Source organism: Rhinopithecus bieti, unplaced genomic scaffold, assembly GCF_001698545.2.
Source record: "Rhinopithecus bieti isolate Rb0 unplaced genomic scaffold, ASM169854v2 scaffold_3764, whole genome shotgun sequence".
Taxonomy (NCBI): domain Eukaryota; kingdom Metazoa; phylum Chordata; class Mammalia; order Primates; family Cercopithecidae; genus Rhinopithecus; species Rhinopithecus bieti.
Window position 1 is genome coordinate 784,841 of NW_016804367.1, and position 14,909 is coordinate 799,749.

Sequence of the window (14,909 nt, forward strand, 5' to 3'; positions counted from 1 at the left end):
GTGGGAGTCATCTAGCCCAGCTGGGGTGGTGCAGGAGGGAGTAGGAAGAAAGGCTTCGTTGAGGAAGAGAAACTAGGGCTCAGACTTGTAGGATGAATGGAACGCAGGGAGGAGAAGAAGGGGGTGGAGTAGCCTTCCTGGCAGAGGGAGAAGTACAGGGGAGAGCCCAGATGCTACATCCAAAGGATTGGAGGGTAGCTGGAGCTGGGCCAGAAGCAGCAGGTGATTAATAAATATAGGCAGAGCTGGACCATGGAGAGAAAGAGAAAGATTTGTGAAATATGTAACAAGTACATTGAACAGGCAGTACTCACAAGGTGCAATTATGAAACAACTTTGTTTTTTGTCTCCCATTGGCTTCATAGATAGATAGATAGAGATTATAGATCTAGAGATACAAAAGCTCTGGCAGGCCCCATGAGTCTCCAATCACTCTCAGGAAATTAAAAGTTCTCTAATTAATTCTAGTCACAAAACAGTCTCAGTTTAGCAATGACTACGTCTGGTCCAATCAAAAATATCAGACCTCTTCAAAGTAAAAACCCTCCCCATCCTCTAGCTCAGACCTGTCTCAAATAGGCTGCTCATATGACCAAGGGGTTAAGGTCTGGCTCACTTCTGTTTCTCTAACTTGGCTTCCCAGCCTTTCCCCTCGATCTGGGTAACAGTAGCTGCTCACTCCTCCAAGGCTGAGCAGGGTGAGGGAGAGGAGAAAAGGAATAGAAAAGGTCTTAGGGGACTAGTACTCTCAGGAGACAGCATGGGCAGTCCCTCACAAGCTTCTTTAGACACACCTTCTCCTGGTGCTTGAGCTCTGTTGATGGGAGCAGATGTGTCTGCTCAGCTCAGTTCCTTATGGTTCCTTCCTCAGCCTCTGGTGATCTGATGGTTTACCTCTCTTGGGGTCACTATTCCCCTACACTGGCCCTCATGTCTGAAGGTGAGCTAAAGATTGCAAAACTGGTTTTCTGGGTTACTTTTGCAAGTCCTGCATGGTGGTTTCATACTTCACTCTGAACTGTGATGTCTATAGTCTTGGGATCTCAGCCGAAACTACAATTTAAAAGTTCCATTTTAACATGTTCCAATATCTAACAGGTAGGATTGAGTGTTCTTGCTGATTGTTTGGATATAGGGTAGAGGAAAGAGTCAAGGAAGATGCCCAGGTTCTTGAATTGAAAACAATATGGGGCTGGGCACAATGACTCATGCCTGTAATCCCAGCACTTTGGCAAGCTAAGGCTGGTGGATCACTTGAGGTCAGGAGTTCAAAACCAGCCTGGCCAACATGGTGAAATGCCATCTGTACAAAAATGCAACAACAACAACAACAGAATAGCTGAAATTGTTGGCAGGCACCTGTAATCTCAGCTACTTGGGAGGCTGAGATAGGAGAATTGCTTGAACCCAGGAGGCTGATGTTACAGTGAGCTGAGATCATGCCATTGCACTCCATCCTGAGGGACAGAGGAGCAAGACTTCATTGAAAGAAAGAAAGAGAAAGAAAGAAAGAAAGAAAGAAAGAAAGAAAGAAAGAAAGAAAGAAAGAAAGAAAGAAAGAAAGAAAGAAAGAAAAGAAAGAAAGAAAGAAGAAAGAAAGAAAAGAAAGAAAGAAAGAAAGAAAGAAAGAAAGAAAGAAAGAAAGAAAGAAAGAAAGAAAGAAAGAAAGAAAGAAAGAAAGAAAGAAAGAAAAGAAAGAAAAAGGGAAAAAGAAAACAATATGATAGATGGTAGGGCCAATCATTTAGCTACAGACTCTTGGAGAAAAGGGTTAGAGAGGGGGATATTTTGAGCTTTGTATGTAATGATTGAGTATAAGGGGCCTATATGAAATCCAAATGGAGAAGTTTGGTTGGCAGAGGACTTTATAGGCCAGAAGTTCTGGAGACAGGCCTGGGCTTTGGATAGACTCAACATAGATTTTTCTACAAGGTACTATAAAGTCACAATGAAGAAAAGGTTTTTTTGGTGTACACAGTCAAGGTGGGCTTCTGCTTGATAACTTGGTGAAAAGAAAGCTAGACTGAGAGTTAAGACCCCAGTTCCAGTATGACCTTTTGCCCCTTAACCCCCTCATAAAGCTATGTGGCCTTGGTTAAATCATTTCACCTCTCTAGCTAAAGCCTGATACTAGGTAGATACTCAGTGAATACAAATCAGTGAATGAATGAAGTGAAAGCAGGCCTCACCCAGCATGTGCTAGTCCACTTGGATCAAGAATAGGGCAATGAGTTATGTGATCTGTGCTGTTCAGAAACAGTATCGGCACCTGTATGTGGTTGGGGGTGGGTACTGCCTAGATGTTCGTTCTTGCCAGGGAGCCTTCACTAAATTTTAGGTGGAGGACAGGAGAGTAGGAAGCAGTCAAGTTTCAGCTATTGATTGGCATCTAAAGATACCTAGATACTTCCTAGTTCTTGTGTGTCATACCCAAGGTCAAAACTTTGTTAAGATTCCTAAGTAAAAAACGCTTCCATCAGAGGGTTTTGGGAACCGAAGTCTAAACTGTACTGCATGCAGTCTGTTGATTTTTTTCTCCTCCCTACAGACATGGGCTAGAGTTTGATCTTTAAATATGAATCCTTCTGATTGACTAAGTGGCTGAACTAATAAGAATAATAGTAGCAGTAATGGTAAAAATAATAATATTGAGAATGTGCTTCACGAAGAGGCTCAGGTCCCCGCACTAGAGCGTCAGCTTTGCCTGTAACTTGTGATGTAGGTTTGAGGAGGTCTGTTCCCTGCTTTGGGTCTTAATTCTCCTGTCTTTAGTGTAGACGATGAAATGATATGATCTTTAAGTTTATTTCCAGATACATAGAGAATCATTTGATTTGGGCCTTTGAGATAGTATCTCCATTTCACAAGTAGGGAAATGGAAGCCCAGAAAAATCAACTAACATGCCCCAGGCTGCACAGCTACTAGTGGTAGAGTGGGATCATAAATCCAGATTGATCCAGCTCAAAGTGTGTGTTCGCTCCACTCTGCCAGCTAGGTTTTTATCTAACCCTCCTCCCTGCTCTGGAATCTTCTCAGTTTCCCTCCATTTCCTGTTGGACAAGAGCCTTTTCTGAACCCTGCAGAGGTTGGGACCTACTAGTCAGCTCTTACTCTCACCCCTCTCTCTGATTGGCATCCCTAGTTTGACCTGTTTGCAATCTCTCATAGCCCAGTTGCAGCTCTGCTGGATGCTGCCCAGACCCTCTCTCTGCAGTGCCCGGCTGAGCTGCTGCCTGTTGTGAGCCCTGCCTTGGGCTGACTGCCTCTCACCTCCAGATCAAAATGTGCCCCTGATTTCTGAATGTCTCCTGCCCAGGCCTGGAAAACCTAAATGTTATTACCTTCCCCTAGCCTCCCTCATCCCCTAAAATGAGATTTCTAAGGGCTTTATCTGCTGTTGTCAAGTTTATGGCCATAATTCGAAATGCTGTTAATATTACTGTCAGCAGAGAGCTACAAATTACAAAGTTGTAAAGTTACTTTATAGTGATAACTGTCAGCCTTCACTAGCAGCACCTGCAAGCCTCCATGGAAACCAAGTCGATGATAAATAGAGTTGATATTGTTTCAGGATTATGGCTGTTAGCTGACGGTCAAAAGAAATCCTGGCTGGTTCCTGTTTGTCTACATGAATATCCCCTTCAACTTATGCATATAATACTTGTGTTCCCACCTTCTTATTGCACAAATGTGGGGAAAGCCCAAAAGTTGAAAGACCATTTACCCAAGATTAGCTCCAACCAGTTTCAGGTTTAGGCCTAACTTTTGTCAGTCCAAGGACAACGAGATGGACTGTCTGCTATGTTATAGAAGCTTAATAAATAATTGTTGAATGCATGAATGCCTGGAACATTTGAGGGGGGCTTAATTGGACAATAATTGGAACAAAGATATTGAGTTATTTCTGCCTTTAGAGTAAAAAGAATGAAACAAAAGCAGCTTTGGAAGTAATGATTTGGGGAAATGAAGTTTCCTCTGCAGTAAAATGGTTTAGGCATCTTAATTGACGCTATTAAGTTTGATATTGATCAACAGGGCAATGTGTCAACTCCCACATCCACCACACTACCCTCTGCCAAAATTGAAGCTGATTTTGGCTGCATTCACATAAATAGATTTGGGGAGCAAAGAGGTGTTGGCCTTCCTTTGCCCTGCTATGTCAACGACCCTGGGAACTGTGTGTTCATTTCTGGCCCCCACTCTATGTCAAACATTGATAAAATGGTGCACAGGTCCTGAGGCATCAGGTGGGAAAGGGAACACAAAGCTAGGTTTACCAACTGCCCTGGTTTGCCTGGGACTAAGTGAGGAGTTTCCCAAAACAGGGGACTCTGTGCCAAAACCAGGACAGTTCTCAGCAAACAAAGATGGTTGGTCAACCTACCCAAAGCTATGACATATGAGGAACTGGTAAAAAATAATTGGGGATATTTTCTTTGGCAAGAAGACATGTAGGGGCTACATATTTGCTTTGGTCAAATTTCTAAAGTGGCGGTCCCCAACCTTTTTGGCACCAGGGACCAAATTCATGAAAGAAAAATTTTCAGTGGACCAGGGTTAGGAGGGGAGATGGTTTCAGGATGAAACTGTTCCATCTCAGATCATCAGGCATCAGTTAGATTCTTATGAGAAGTGCACAACCTACATCCCTCATATGCATGGTTCACAATAGGGTTTGCATTTCTATGAGAATCTAATGCCACTGCTGTTCTGACAGGAGGTGGAGCTCAGGTCATAATGATCCATTGCCTGCCACTCACCTCCTGCTGTGCGCCTGATTCCTAATAGGCCACTGTAAAAATCCATGGCCAGGGGCTCGAGGACCCCTGCTCTAAAGAGCTCTCATGAAGCAGAGGGAGTAGATCTGTTCTCTGTGCCTCTAGAGGTTAGAACTAGAGCCAGTGGGAGATAGCTCCATTCTGAACTTTTATGGGGAAGATAATGACAGGGAGGGTCTGGAATCCAAGGCTATACTCACTGAGCACCTACACTGCACCAGGCCCTATGCTGGTTTCTGGGGATGCAGAGCTGAGTGGCTGTAGCCTATGCCTGGTGAGGTTCCCAGGTGGTGGAGGAGATGGGCAGGAGAGTGACTGCAGGAGAGTTGTGACAGATGGGAACACAGGACATGGAGAAAAGGAGCATCTAACCTAGCCTTGAGGGGATCAGGGGGTAGGAGGAGGTGCAGGAAGGAAGAACCATCACTTTTACCAAGTCTAGAAGAATGAGAAGGGAGCAAAAGACTTTGCAGGCAGAGAGAGTAGTGTGTGTCCAGTCCAGAGAGCTGCTTTCCTCCTTTGGACATGTCTGAGCCTTGGGTGTGAGTTAGGGAGTGAGAGGCAATGAGGCCAGAGAAGGCCGTGGGAACCAGCTAGTGAAGCACCAGTGACCCACAGCCATACCAGTGCTGCCTGGAGGGCACCATGGCAGCAGTGGGGAGGATGAGTTGAATGGGCTCAGTTGGAGATAGGTGAATGTATCACAAGCAAATGCCACAGCACCTCACCAAGGAACACCTGCCTGCCCTTCTCACTCTTCATCTTTAAAAGGATGTATTCCTGGGAGATTTGCTCTGAAAGTAAATCTAAGGATCTCCTTCCTCCTGATTCCCCTTGGGAGCCCTGATCCAGTTTCTCAGATCATACTATCTGGCCAGAAGTTTGGGATATCTCCTAGTGGAATGTTGTGTATTGGACAGTGTTTTGATGTGAGATTCATGAGCCGCATACTTTATTAATCCAGTTTCTGCTGCTGACTTGCTATGATCTTGAGCAAATCACTACCCTGCCCGGGATCCCATTTGTAAAATGAAGGGTTTAGACAAAGGGCCTCCATCCTTCAGGCTCATTCAAAGACTTTATTTAATTTGGATCTAACATTTATTGAACATCTACTACGTACAGGACATGGTCATCTTAGGATTTTCTGTGACCCCTGGGGCCACAGGGCCATTCTCTATAGGACCACCAACTCTCCCTTTCTTTCAGAAAGACCCTAAAACTAGCACCTCATACCCCACTTCAGGCTGCATGCCCAGCCAAGACATGCTGCCTGTCTGGGATTTCTTATCCATCAATATTTTCCTCAAGATGATAAATGTGCTGCCAATAAGAGGAGGCAGCTGCCAACTCTGTCTGAGACAAGGGCCTTTAGCTGGGGTTGTGGCCGTGCTTGGCTTGTTGATGTGTCTCAAGAGACAGGAGGTGGGAGTTGTGGCTGGGAGGGATGCAAGTTGGAACTTAGAGGGAGGAGGACATCAGGATCACTGCTCTCAATCCATGCAGTTTCAGCTATGAGTCAGTGGAGAGGAGAGAGGAGACAAAGGATGCTCGGCTGTCAGTTCAAAAAAAAGAAAAGAAAAAAGTATGTATTTTTTATGGTATTTATGAAGCTCCTGCAGAATGCCAAGCCCTGGGTAAGCCATCCAGAAATAAACAGCATTCATCAGTGTATAAAGCGTATTCAGAACCATCATTTCATTTGATCCCCACAGCAATCCGTAGATATGAGTATTATTATCTCTATTTTACAAACAAGGAATTCAAGGGTCAGAGAAGGAGGTGCACTTTGTCTCTGTGTTCCTATCCTAAGCCAAGACCAGTCTGAGGCTCTAGAAGTACAGAAACTCAGAGCTGGACTAAGGAAGAATGTCCAGGTGGCACAGTGCATAGGTGGTGGGGCAATATCCTCACAGAAGCTTGAACTTGTTTCTTCTGATATTAGATCCTCTGATTGCTCCACTAAAAGATACTTTCTTTGAAGAAATCAGTCATATGATTGAGGAGCTAATAGCTGAGATATAATAGATGCCATTGTTAATAATAGAATGAAGCAAGCATAGCCTTTGGAGCCAGACTGACCTGGGTACAAATCTTGGTTCTGCTATTTACCAGTTGTGTGAACTTAGGCAAGTGACCTAATCTCTCTGAGCCTCAATTTGTCCATCTGTAACAATGATTATTATGATATTTACCTCACAGTGTTGTTTTCAGTAGATGGAAACAAAACAAATTCTCAGGTGCCTAATAGATTACCTGGAATATAATAAGCACTCAATTAAATGATCCTCTTATTATTACTAGCGAAGTACCCAGTTGGATGAAATCTGAGTAATGAATTCCTGGGTTATCAGAAGAGATGAAATCTGTTTGGATTATAGGTTTCAGGGAAACTTCCATGAAGGGTTTTTGAGATTCCTAAGGGGTTCTTCAGATTCTTAAATAACAGCCTTCTCAAAGGTGTGTTCAGAGTACTCTGATATCCCAGTAGAGATCTCTGTCCTCATGTGCATAGTTTGGAACTTTTACCAGGACAAATTCACTTAGGGTTAGTCTCAGGACTCAGTCTACCATGAAGATCTGTGACTAAAGCTAGGGTTCAGTCTGTAACTGGGATTTGATATTTGATGCTCAGCTAGAAACAGCATATATTAGCCCTCCTTAGTCTGGTGTTGAGGAAACATGTCATGATAAAGTGTTAAGACACTTGGGTTCTCATCACAGAATTTAAGAACTGGAAAGTCCAGTGGTTTTAATTTTTTAATGTGAATGTAGACAGCTGACACTTCATCTGTGCCAGTTTCCCACTCTGCCTACTGCACCTACCTTGTAAATAGCTGGGCAGATCAAATGACATAGTAGGCGAGAAATTATTTTGAAAACTATTTCACTCTGGACTCAAAGAAGGGATGATTCCTGGTGAAGGGGAAGAGCAGGAGGGGGCTGGGGAGAAGTTGGAAGCATGTTACTCTTTTGGACAGAAAGATCTAGAATAGGGAAGAGGCAGGGGCAGGGCCTAGAGGAGGCGCTGGGCTGGTGTAGAGGCAGCCACAGAGGACCCAAGTCGGTTTAATTCCCAGCCTGTGTTAGCAGGGATGTGCATCACAGCCTAGCTTCATCAGAAAGATGCTGGCCACAGGGCTGGTAACCCACTGAACTGAGCAACAGTCTGGACTCTCTCCCAGCTCCTTCCCTCCGCTGCTTGCCTTTGGGGGACCACAAGCTGCAGCTTCCTTGCAGTTGCCTGAGGTTGAAGTGCCCTCTCCTGGCCCCCAGGGTGCATGGCTGCTGTGAAAGTCAGGCTCCCCTCCACATAGAGGATTGGAAGGCAGTCTGGTCCTTTGTCCGGGCTAAGTCCTATGCTCTGGAGGGCTTGAGCTGTCTTTGTGGGGCTGGAGAGGGGAGGGGCACCCCCACCTCAATTCTCCCAGTTCTCTCTGCATAGCATTCCTCTTCCCTGCATAGGTAATCTCTCTTTCCTCTTTCATTCCCCATTTTGTTTTCATTTTTGTCTTTTTGTCTTTCTATTTGACCCTCTCTCTCCCACACACTCCCACACACACACACACACAATTGCACATAACTTTATTACACCCTCTCTTACCTTCTCCACTTTTTATCTTCTCCCCCCACCCAACCTCCCTTCTTTCCTCCCACCTCTTCTACTTTTTTTTCTCTTTTTCTTCCTCCTTAGCTCCCTCTCTCAAGGTGAATAGTGGAAATGTGTTGCACTAAATCCACATTTAGTGCCAGACACTCAAACAAGAAGCCACTCTGTCCTCTCTTAAGTGGAGAATTAAGTATTCTCCACTTGGATGACCTTGAACAATGCTTTGTGCTCTGACACCTTAACTGATGTTGAGGATTGAATGAGGGGACCTGTGTCAGTGCATATCACAGTGGCCTCTGACTTGGGCAGGGGCTCAGCAGTCCCTGTTCTTCCTCATATCCCTTTCAGCCCCACTCTGCTGCCTCCTTCTTTTGTTCTTTTTATTATTTTCCAATTCTTCCTTCCCTCTCTCCTTCCTTCACTTTCCCCATTTCTCATACCATAGTTCAGATTCAGATTCAAATGCTGTAATACCTGTTGAGCTTTTCATAAATTGGGGACTTGACCTTCACCTTGAAAGAACTGTTTTTGGGTTTCACTGTCTCTCACTTCTGCCTCCTCAAGAGAGGACAGAGTGGTTTCTTGTTTGAGCGTCTGATGAGGGGCTGAGTTAACTGTGAACTGAGTTAAGGGACAACCAGAGGTTGTCAGCATGCCCAGGGGGGTCTCTGTTCCCAGTGTGTCCTACAGGAAAGGTTTGTGGTGAGGAAGAAATCTCCCGAGGCCCACATGACATCCTGGTGGATGTGTCCATGGGCCAGTTATTTTAATTTGCTTGCTCATTTATTTATCACCTGTGGTAAATTATAACAAAAGCACCTGCCACAATAAAGCAATGAAAGACATTTCCTAGCCCTGAGCTCTTAAGGAAACATCTCACCTGGGAATCCATGTGGGGGCCCAGTAGGAGGCAGTGGCCTCTGGCTTCAAGAGCATTCCTTCAGCAGATGCCAACATGAGTGTCATGATGCCTCTCATAGTGTCCCCTGATGAATGCCAAGGGCACAGTCCCAAAACACAGTGCAAGGATGCAGCTGTCTGAAGTCTAGCTAGACACTACACCAAGGCTATTGTGAGTAACCTGCATCCTTCATGCCATCCTCTGACACTATCATATCTCTCAGCTCAGCTATGGAGAAAGCCAGGAAAACCAAGGGGTGCAGGCTCAGGCAAAGGCCAGGAATGCAGGGATTTGAGCTGATGTGGCTCAGTGGTTGGGAACTCAGACTCGGAAATCATACAAGTCTGGTTTCAGATCCTAGTTTTGCCACTTCCAAGCCCTGTGTGACTTTGGGTAAGTTACTTCACCTCTCTGCACTTCAGATATCTTATCTCTTGAATACAAGTAATGGTACAAACTTTTCAGGGTTGTGGTGAGAATTAAATGAGCTAATGCATGTCAGTACTTAACACCCTGACTGACTCCTGGTAAGGGATGATATCTATTATTACGCCTTACAGTTCTTTTTTTTTTTTTGAGACGGAGTCTCGCTCTGTCGCCCAGGCTGCTGGAGTGAGTGGCCGGATCTCAGCTTACTGCAAGCTCCGCCTCCCGGGTTCACGCCATTCTCCTGCCTCAGCCTCCCCAGTAGCTGGGACTACAGGCCCCCGCCACCTCGCCCGGCTAATTTTTTGTATTTTTTAGTAGAGACAGGGTTTCACCGGGTTAGCCAGGATGGTCTCAATCTCCTGACCTCGTGATCCACCCGTCTCGGCCTCCCAAAGTGCTGGGATTACAGGCTTGAGCCACCACGCCCGGCCTACGCCTTACAGTTCTGTGTACTCGCTTCATGGGGATCCCAGAAAGTCAGGGATCTGCTGAGCAGGTGGTTGGGAGGCCACCTGATTGCCTGGATGGAGAACTGTCTGCACCACTACAGAGACACACGAAGCCAGATGACCAGTTTTAAAGCAAAAGAGGATTCTTCTTTTGAGTTCTTTCATAAGAAAGTGTGACTGTAGTCGACCCCTACTTATATGCACCAAGGCAGACTGGAAAATCTCATGCACACATCCCCTTGGCTAAGCACTTTCGTGATAGTATGTGCGAGGGGATGTCTGGGATTCTGGGAATGCACATTTACAGTATGAGGAAGACGCCTGAGTTTTAGAAAGTTGGGAATCTCTCTCAAGAAGAGAGAGATTTACTGCTTGCCTACTATGTGCCAGATACTGTGTTAAGTGCTTTACGAGCTTATTTAATTCTCATGGCAGCGTTATGAAGCAGTCACTATATCTTACAAGTAAAAAAAAATGTTAACCCATGATATTAACCTACCTGGAGTCACCAAACTTGTATGAGGCATAGTCAAGCTCTGAACCCAAAACCCCAGGATTCCACAGCACTGTTCTTCCTCCTGTGCTCACATCCAGACTGTCTGTGAGATTTCACCTGCCATGTCCCACCTCTCACAGCCCTCCAGCCCCTACTCCTCCTTGAAGAGGCAGCAGACCAGGAAGCTGTGGCAGGACAGACCCCTCTCTCCAAATGTGGTGCACATTGGCTTCACTTTGCTTTGGTTTTCTTCTGAGTGACTGGGAGTTTCTACTTAGCCTAAACTCCTCCATACCTCTTCACCGGAAGGTGATTGTTGAGGGAAAGTTACTGGGCTCTGTTGAAAGTCATTTTTAGATTCCAGAGCAGGACAAGAAGGAAAAATGACTTCACATGTGCATGACTAATTCAAAGCACTTTCATCTTCAAAATGTCAAACTTTATGGTCAGTGGCTGTTTCACAGTGAGCAGCAGCACTGTGAATATTAAACTACCAGGATGGCAGGGCATCTAGACTGGAAGTCTTTGTAAGGGCAGACAATCTCCAAAGGTGATGGCTAGTGTGGCAGGACAGCTTTGAAGTACAATTTGAAAACACAACTTCATTGTAAGTGATTGACCACCTGAGATTAAGATGTTCTAGGTAAATGGCACATATTAGCATGAATCTTTATTACAACCCCTAAAGAGTGGCATTATGGTCCCATTTGGTGATGGTGGAGGGTTGGGAGCGAGATTGATGCTCAAGGTAACTAGGGGATTTGTCCAAGGTCACATAGCAAGTATTTCTCCTGGTACTCAAACCCAGGTCTGTCGCCCTCCTCCAAAGCCTGCTCTTTTGCTACCATTTGCTTTTTGACTTCATGGCTTTAAAGCAACTTGAACTTATCCATGTTTAGACCCACCAGTGACCCACCCATTTGTTCTAAGAAGGATTTGGAAGAAGTTAGTAAGGACCTACTTCATGTAACCTTAGGTCTGTGGCAAGAAATAAGGCCTTAGAAAAAGTCCATTAGGTCTGGGCTCCTGGAAACCAGGCTGGAATCCAGACTACCAGAAACAGCCTGTGTGACTCAGTAACTCCATTTTCCCGCTCTGGGTTTTCACTTTTCTACCTATAAAAATGTGACAGTGAAAAACACAAAACAGATATTTACCAAGCACCTACTCTGTCACATGCCCTGTGCTGGGCATTGGCAATCGAAGATGAGTAAGACATTGCTTCTTCCCTTAAGGTGCAGTTGAATGAAGAAGTCTCTAATACTCTTCCCTGATCAGACATTCTATGAACTCAAACTGCAACCACAAACACGGATGCTGGGTCAAGGGCCTTTGACCCTGTTCAGTGTGACTTAGGTCTATTATAACCTAGACATAGGGCTTTGAGCGGTATCCTAATGGGCCCAGGGTCAAAGCATACACAGAGACCAGTGGCTCCAGGTAAAGAGGCTGGTGAGCACTTTGAGATCAAAAGGAACAGACACTGGCCATTCATTTTTTCAATTATTCACTCATTTGTTTAACAAAAAGTTTCTGAGCATTCCTTCTATGCCAGGCCCCATACAAGGTGGCTGAGGACCCAGTAACGGGTCAGGAAAGGCTCTTGCATTCCAAAAGTGCAGTCTTATGGAGAAACGGGCATCCAAATATTACTATTAATAAGAGTACCCTGAAAGGACACATAAGGTAGAGAGGGGACATTAAGGAGAAAGTGCGTAACTCTGCCTTAGGGGGCAGGAATGGCTTTGTAGAGGAGGAGCCCATGAGCTGAAACTCACAGAATGAAATGGACATTCTAGGCCAATGCCCAGAGACGTGACACAACATGCTGTTTTGAGGAGCTGGAAATGTCTGGAGCTTCAAGTACAGGGAAGGGCTGTGGGTGGAGTATTCTTCCTAGCCCCACTAATGTTGGGCATACCTGGGTAACTTGCTTTGGCCAAAGGAACACTAATGGAACTAACTCGGATGGAGGTCTTCCACGTGCCTGTGTGGTTGGGGCTGGCACTTGCCACTCCAGTGATCTGCCAGGGGAAGAGCATGTCACAGGGAGCCACTGCCACTTCAGCTCCACCCCAGGATGAACAGGGAGGAAGGCAGACCTGAGTTCCACCTGTGGCCTGGAGCCAAGCCAGCCTAAAGCCTTATCTTCTGGTCATTTATTCTAGATCAGTCAGATCAACCACCTGCAGATGCAAGAGAGAGAGAGAAGAGTGTTGTTTTAAAAATAGATGAAATCATTCGAGAGAGAGTGCAAGAGATACTATGGAGAAGTGGGGTCCCTGTTTTATGTTCCCTACTTAGGAGGTCCCTACTTGTGTGCGCAGCCTCACAAGGCCTGGAGTGGCCCAAGCCTCAGGGCCAATAACCTCCAGCAGAAGGAAGCCCCTCACCTTTTCCTTCAGTCTGCAAATAAATATCAAAACTTTCTTGGAGAGTCATGACATGAAAGGTCGGGAAGCACTGGCTTAGCACCGTGAGGGTCCAGCCCTCCCTGCTCAGCCAAGGACATGCCATCTGCTCCTACCCACTATCCTCCTTTCAAAGCCCATTTCCTTCAGTCCCCCAACAGGTCCCCTTCTCTCAGGTGGTGGTGGAGAGCAGAGAGCCAGTGTTGTACCTTTGCATTCATAATATACTGTCTGAGGATTTTTTATTACCCTGTCGAGACAAAAAGCAATGGGATGAATTTCAATTCAGGACCCAACTGACTGCAGCACCATGTCTGAGTCCTTCTCAGCAGCCTCTGCTATAGCTTTGAGAGCTGCCCTGGATTATTCTGTATTAACATCCCTACTAGGCCCCCTACTCAGTCCCTCCATCCCCCACCAGGCTCATGCAGTGCTGGGCATCATCACATGTGCTTGGATACTGAAAGAAAGGACAAAGTCAGGGCTGTGATGTGGGCCCGGCTTCCTCTGGGACCCCAGGAGTGTCAAAGAGCAAAGAGGGCTAGAGCAGTTGAGATGACTTCCTGGAGGTGATGGACCTTGATAATAAGATTTAGCAAGGTGAAATAGCTCACAAATTACAGGCGCTCTGACATACACTGTCAGGGCCACAGTGAGTTGTTACAATAACCCTGTGAAGGAGGAACAATCATCCTTGTTTTACAGATTGGAAAACAAAGGCTCAATGAGGTAAAATGACCTGATAAAGGTACACAGACAGTAAGCGGTTGTATTAGTCAGGGTGTTCCAGAGAAACAGGACAAATGGGGTGTCTGTGTGCATGTATATATAAAGAGATTTATTTTGACCAGGCGCGGTGGCTCACACCTGTAGTTCCAACACTTTGGGAGGCCCAGGCGGGTGGATCACGAGGTCAGGAGATCAAGACCATCCTGGCTAACACGGTGAAACCTGTCTCTACTAAATATACAAAAAATTAGCCAGGCATAGTGGCAGGCACCTGTAGTACCGGCTACTCGGGAGGCTGAGGCAGGAGAATGGTGTGAACCCAGGGGGCAGAGCTTGCAGTGAGCAGCAATCACGCCACTGCACTCCAGCCTGGGCCACAGAGTGAGACTCCGTCAAAAAAAAAAAAAAAAAAAAAACACAGAGATTTATTTCAAGGAATTGACTCATGCAGTTTTTAAATTGTTTTTGTAGAGACAGTTTCTCTCCCTGTTGCTCAGACTGGTCTTGAACTCCTGACCTCAAGCAATCCTCCCATCTCAGCCTCCCAAAGCATTGAGATTACATGCATTAGCCATTACACCTAGCCTTCATGCAATTTTGGCAGTTTGCAGTGGTGGACTGGCAGGCTGGAGATCAGGGGAGAGCCAATGTTACTTTTCTTTCTTTCTTTCTTTTTATTATACTTTAAGTTCTAGGGTACGTGTGCACAACGTGCAGGTTTGTTACATATGTATATATGTGCCATGTTGGTGTACTACACCCATTAACTCATCATTTACATTAGGTATATCTCCTAATGCTCTCCCTCCCCCTTCCCCGCTCCCCACAATAGGCCCCGGTGTGTGATGTTCCCCTTCCTGTGTCCAAGTGATGTCATTGTTCAGTTCCCACCTATGAGTGAGAACATGCGATGTTTGGTTTTCTCTTCTTGTGATAGTTTGCTAAGAATGATGGTTTCCAGCTGCATCCATGTCCCTACAAAGGACACAAACTCATCCTTTTTTATGGCTGCATAATATTCCATGGTGTATATGTGCCACATTTTCTTAATCCAGTCTGTCACAGATGGACATTTGGGTTGATTCCAAGTCTTTGCTATTGTGAA

General features: G+C 45.6%; 1 protein-coding gene across 1 annotated transcript in view; it reads left to right on the forward strand.

Annotated features, from left to right (window-relative positions):
* Nucleotides 1-14,909, forward strand: part of AGBL4 (AGBL carboxypeptidase 4) — a 736,988-nt gene that overhangs the window by 681,951 nt on the left and 40,128 nt on the right. The gene's annotated exons all lie outside the window — the stretch shown is intronic.